Raw genomic sequence first — 5,864 nt, 5'->3', positions numbered from 1 at the left:
CAAGCACCATCACCAACCACAGACAAGCTAGTTCAGAGAAGCAGTGAGCGGTACCCCTCCGCCCCTGCTGTGCTGCCCTGTTGCTAATCCCTTGACCTTAAAGCTGGCTGAGCTGCGGAACTGCTGCTGGAGGTACCACCAGGCAGCACATGGAGTGTCTCTGGGTGGCGTCATCAGCTACCTTCAGGAATAAGCACAGCACTTTTCCAAAAGAGGAGCTGCTGGAGGTGGGGAAGGGTGGATGGGCTGGCACAGGCATTGGCTACTGCCCTGCCATGTTGCGTAATCTTGGCAGAAATGAGTGCCTCAACTTGGAAAGGAGGAATGCCAAGTACTGGCATCCTGCCCTGCTCCTGCCACAAGCAAGCCCCTGGTGAGCAGCCCTCCTCGCAGGCTACTCAGCTTCGCCAGCGTTCCCAACAGTGCCCTGCTCCATCAGCTCAGAAGCACCCAGACGCCACATCCACCCTCCCACCCTTTAGCCTATCTTAGGGACTATGTAACAAAGACAAAGGGCTCCAGAAACGAAAAGACCAGAGGAAGACGGTGCAGGTGAGATTTTTGCTAAGACTGCCTAGAATATTCACGACCTCAAGAAAGATGAGGTTCAAAACGTCACACAGATGGCGCAGCTCCGGCCGGGCAAGTCCTGCACCCCTGGCGTCAGCAGAGGCAGAGCCTAGCAGTGGCATGGCCGCCGAGCTGCAGGAAAAAGACGGGGACGGGGACAGGGACAGGACAACGAGTCTGACAACGAGGCTCCCTCTGGAGGAGCTGACTTTCGCCAGCGCCCAGGCGGAAGCGGCGGGTGCAGGAGACCATGCGCAAGGATAAAACACTCCTCAAGGAGAAGAGAAAGCGACAGAGGAGCTGTTCATCGAACAAAAGAAAACTCCTTCCAGGTGCTATTCCAGAGCAGTCAACTACAGCTCCCAGACCAACACAAATCTCCAGGAAAGTTACAAGAAGGCAATTTGCAAAAGAAAAATGAAGGAAGTAAAAAATGATATGACTTCAAGAAAACCAAAGTCCAAGAAGTCCAGTCTGTCCCCACAATCAGAGCTCCGAGACTGCAGGCAGACAGCCGCCAGCGGAAGCTAGTTCAGAGAAGCAGTGAGCGGTACCCCTCCGCCCCTGCTGTGCTGCCCTGTTGCTAATCCCTTGACCTTAAAGCTGGCTGAGCTGCGGAACTGCTGCTGGAGGTACCACCAGGCAGCACATGGAGTGTCTCTGGGTGGCGTCATCAGCTACCTTCAGGAATAAGCACAGCACTTTTCCAAAAGAGGAGCTGCTGGAGGTGGGGAAGGGTGGATGGGCTGGCACAGGCATTGGCTACTGCCTTGCCACGTTGCGTAATCTTGGCAGAAATGAGTGCCTCAACTTGGAAAGGAGGAATGCCAAGTACTGGCATCCTGCCCTGCTCCTGCCACAAGCAAGCCCCTGGTGAGCAGCCCTCCTCGCAGGCTACTCAGCTTCGCCAGCGTTCCCAACAGTGCCCTGCTCCATCAGCTCAGAAGCACCCAGACGCCACATCCACCCTCCCACCCTTTAGCCTATCTTAGGGACTATGTAACAAAGACAAAGGGCTCCAGAAACGAAAAGACCAGAGGAAGACGGTGCAGGTGAGATTTTTGCTAAGACTGCCTAGAATATTCACGACCTCAAGAAAGATGAGGTTCAAAACGTCACACAGATGGCGCAGCTCCGGCCGGGCAAGTCCTGCACCCCTGGCGTCAGCAGAGGCAGAGCCTAGCAGTGGCATGGCCGCCGAGCTGCAGGAAAAAGACGGGGACGGGGACAGGGACAGGACAACGAGTCTGACAACGAGGCTTCCTCTGGAGGAGCTGACTTTCGCCAGCGCCCAGGCGGAAGCGGCGGGTGCAGGAGACCATGCGCAAGGATAAAACACTCCTCAAGGAGAAGAGAAAGCGACAGAGGAGCTGTTCATCGAACAAAAGAAAACTCCTTCCAGGTGCTATTCCAGAGCAGTCAACTACAGCTCCCAGACCAACACAAATCTCCAGGAAAGTTACAAGAAGGCAATTTGCAAAAGAAAAATGAAGGAAGTAAAAAATGATATGACTTCAAGAAAACCAAAGTCCAAGAAGTCCAGTCTGTCCCCACAATCAGAGCTCCGAGACTGCAGGCAGACAGCCGCCAGCGCCTTCATGCACACTGTCTGTGCGGGCAAGGGACCAGCAGAACCACTGTAAATAAGCTCCTGTCTCTTGCCAACAAGAGGTTACCACGGAAAAAGGCTGCAGTACAGTTTTTGAATATTGCTTGGGGAACCAGAGAAAAACAAAATGCCAAAAAGTTTAGAAGGCAGTGGATGATCAGAAAAATGAAAACTTCTAAGTAGTAGTAAATTGAAGCTAAATGAAGACTACTTTGTATGTGCAGGACATAAGATTTTTTCATTTAGAGGATTACTTTCTCTGAAAAACTTATAAATCATACATCATTATAAACAGAAAATGTCACACGGAGCTCCAGCGGGACCCCCGTCAGACGGCACAGGGCAGGCAGGCATCCCAGAGGTGCTGAGACCCCACAGCGGCACTAGGAAGCCCACGGACCCCATGCTCTGGTTACGGTCCTGCCTGCAAACGTGAGAAGCCCGCTAAGGAAACAGCCACAGGGAGTCTAGAGGAGCCAGCTGTCGCGCATGGTGGCCCGGGAGCCGGGCAGAAGCGAGCACTCCAACTCACACAGAGCTCAGACCCAGCGACCTGAGCACAGCCTCTTCCTATCCCCGGCTGTCCGCTAAGCCATGGAGCCAGGGGTCAACCCCTGGGAGGCCAGGCCAGCAATAAAAGTAAGGGTTAAAGAACTAACTGAACAAAAACTATTTAAAGTGAACGGGAAAAAAAACACCACATACCAAAATTTAGGGGATGTAACTCAAGTAGCTATATCAAAAAGGGAGGGATCTAAGTGCCAGCACTAGAGCAGCCACCTGGAGCAGCGGGCCTCCTCCCTCAGAACCGGCACTGAGATCAGTGAGATCAGTGAGATGGACACTGTCGAAACCACGCCACCAAGAGGATGACAATCCAGACCAGGAACCAGAGGGATCATGGCAGACCCTGTGAAATTAAGACACTACCACGACTTTAGACAACTCAGGTGAAATGGACAAGGACCATGAATGAAGAAGCAGGTCCACACTAACTCAAAAAGAAAAAGAAAATCTGAACAGGCCTGGTAGAAGACACTGAGCTGATAATTAGCAGCAACCTTTCAGAGAGAAGATCACGGCATCCATCCAAGTAGCCACACAGTGCAGTCTACCAAAGACAGACCTAACAAGCTTGCCCGTCTCTTTCAGAAACAAGCCAGAAGCACCTTCCCACTCCTTCCAGGCTGGTATTAGCCTGGCAGGAACACCAAAGGCAACTACCAAAGACTAGTCCTCACAAGCATTCATTTAAAAAATCTTTAACGGGACCAGCAGTGGTGTAATGGCTATTGTGCTGGACTCCCATGTAGTCAACTGTGGTTCGAGTCCCAGACCCAGTGGCTTAAACTCACGCCAGGTGCACGTGCGTGCGTGCCCAAGATTGCGAGAGGAGAATGGAGGAGAAGGGATTGCGGGGTGGCCATCCCCGCCCCGCTGGGGTGGGGGGGGTGATTTCTCGCTTTCTGTCTCTCTGTCTCTTTCTGGCAAAGTGCATGTGCCCTATAGCAAAAATCTTCCCCCCCCCTCAAAACAAAAAAGCAACGTATTAGTGTGGGGGGACCAGCAGTTAGCGTAATGGCTATGTTGCTGGACTCCCACATGGTCGACCGCGGTTTGCCTCCTGGACTTTTGTAATGGCTATTGTGCTGGACTCCCATGTAGTCAACTGTGGTTCGAGTCCCAGACCCAGTGGCTTAAACTCACGCCAGGTGCACGTGCGTGCGTGCCCAAGATTGCGAGAGGAGAATGGAGGAGAAGGGATTGCAGGGTGGCCATCCCCGCCCCGCCGGGGTGGGGGGGGTGATTTCTCGCTTTCTGTCTCTCTGTCTCTTTCTGGCAAAGTGCATGTGCCCTATAGCAAAAATCTTCCCCCCCCCTCAAAACAAAAAAGAAACGTGCTGGGACCTGGCCAGGGCCGGGCCAACTGGGCTGGAGAGGCTACTCCCCAACGCCTGGGAGTCTAGTAGGGACTGACTGCTGGGAATGCGCTGGTCTTACTGGGAGTCCCTACTCTGCTATGGAGAGACAATCCCCAAATGAAAACGGGACCACACCCACTCAGGAAGTCAGGCTTCCTGAAACTTTACCACAAGGTTCTTTACCCACGGTGTGAGCGTGTACTCCAGCCAGGCAGGGATGGCCTGTGTCACATGCACGATTTTTCGACCACTTTTACCTTAACAAGTTATGTGAACCCTTGCTTTGCTAGTTCTATATGCTTGAAACGTTCAATACTGAAAAGCTTTTAAATTTAAAGACACAAACCACATACCCTCGTCTTTTTATTTGTAAAAAAAAAGACTTAGTTACTTAATTTTATTTATTATTTTTAATTTGCTATAGGGCATGTGCACTCAGTAGAGAGAGACAGAGGGAGAGAGAGAAAGGAAAGTGAGAAAGCAAGCCACCAGGCTTGGACTCCAACTGCGGTCACCCATGTGGGAGTCCGGGGCCTTAATCATACCACCTGCTGGCCCATCTATAAAAGCCAGAACCTATAGCTCACTGAGTTATGTAAAATCCTAACAAAGAAGTTCCCTGGCATACAACCGTAATTCGGGTCGGGATCCACACCCTGACCCCACAAACGTGGTGCCATTCTGTCATTAGTAACGTCTCTCCCTCTCCCCTACAAACCCTATGTTAGGTGGAGGCAGCGCCATACCACTCAGTCCTCCACCCAACTCGGCCGTGCGGGTCTGCTGGCTGGGACCCTTGACTTCATGCTTCTTGCTAACGTGGCCAGGCAGCGAGAGGTGTGCTCTCCAAGACAGCTCGCCACGGCACAGACTGAGGGACATCGGTGAGCTCCTGGGCGCTCAGCTGGCTGGGTACTAGCGACACCGAGAGTGCATGAAATTGTTGAAGTGTTCTGGAGAAGCCAATGTTCAGCTCCCCGTTTCTCGTTCACCCTTATACACATGGAAGGCACTGAGACATTTACTGAATAAACCAATAAATAGTGGTGCTTCTTCAAACAGAGTAGTTCTGGGGGTTAGCAGAGAACACTGTGGTTAAGGTGCTGGACTTCACATGGGCGGCTTGAAAATCATGCTGGGTGCATGCATGCATGCCCAAAATCCTGTGAGGAGAATGGAGAAGGGATTGCGGTGTGGCGATCCCTCTGGGGGTGATTTCTCACTTTTCCTCTCTCTGCCTGCTGAGCACATACATCCTATGGCAAAAAAAAATAAACAAGAAAAAAAAAAAGATCTGGCTGTACTTAAAAAAAAAGACAGCATCAGAATGCTTGGATACAGCCCCCATCTTTATTAAACGCTACTGTGATGACAGAAAGACCACCCTTCAGCCCTGTGACACCATTGTGTGTATCAGAAAACGTTACGCCATCTTGCAGAAAGAGGAGACAGTATTGTGATACAATGGGCAATGATATGAATTCTTTGGTCGTTTTTTCTTTATCAGTCCAAAGCTAAAAGAACAAGAGGACCTACAGAGTAAACTTAAAAAAAAAAAAAAAAAACCACCTTACAGCAAAACCAGTATGCTATTGTTTCCCTATTTTTTTGGAGAGATTTTCACCGTAGGGCGCGTGCACTCGCCAGACAGACAGAGAGAGACAGAGAGACAGAAAGCGAGCAATCACCCCCCAGGGGGGATGGTCACGCCGCAATCCCTTCTCCTCCATTCTCCTCTTGGGATCTTGGGCACGCACGCACAC

The 5,864-nt window shown here is 51.4% G+C and overlaps 1 protein-coding gene and 1 pseudogene across 1 annotated transcript in view; one reads left to right on the top strand and one right to left on the bottom strand.

Moving 5' to 3' along the window:
• The window catches only part of RBM33 (RNA binding motif protein 33), a gene marked incomplete at its 5' end in the record, with an annotated part of 106,573 nt that overhangs the window by 9,762 nt on the left and 90,947 nt on the right, over positions 1-5,864 (bottom strand). The gene's annotated exons all lie outside the window — the stretch shown is intronic.
• LOC114006973 (nucleolar protein 7 pseudogene) lies at positions 1,113-3,454 on the top strand (annotated as a pseudogene).

Source organism: Tupaia chinensis, unplaced genomic scaffold, assembly GCF_000334495.1.
Source record: "Tupaia chinensis unplaced genomic scaffold, TupChi_1.0 Scaffold000110_1, whole genome shotgun sequence".
In the NCBI taxonomy this organism is placed as follows: Eukaryota; Metazoa; Chordata; class Mammalia; order Scandentia; family Tupaiidae; genus Tupaia; species Tupaia belangeri.
This window is presented reverse-complemented; position numbering and strand designations above follow the sequence as displayed.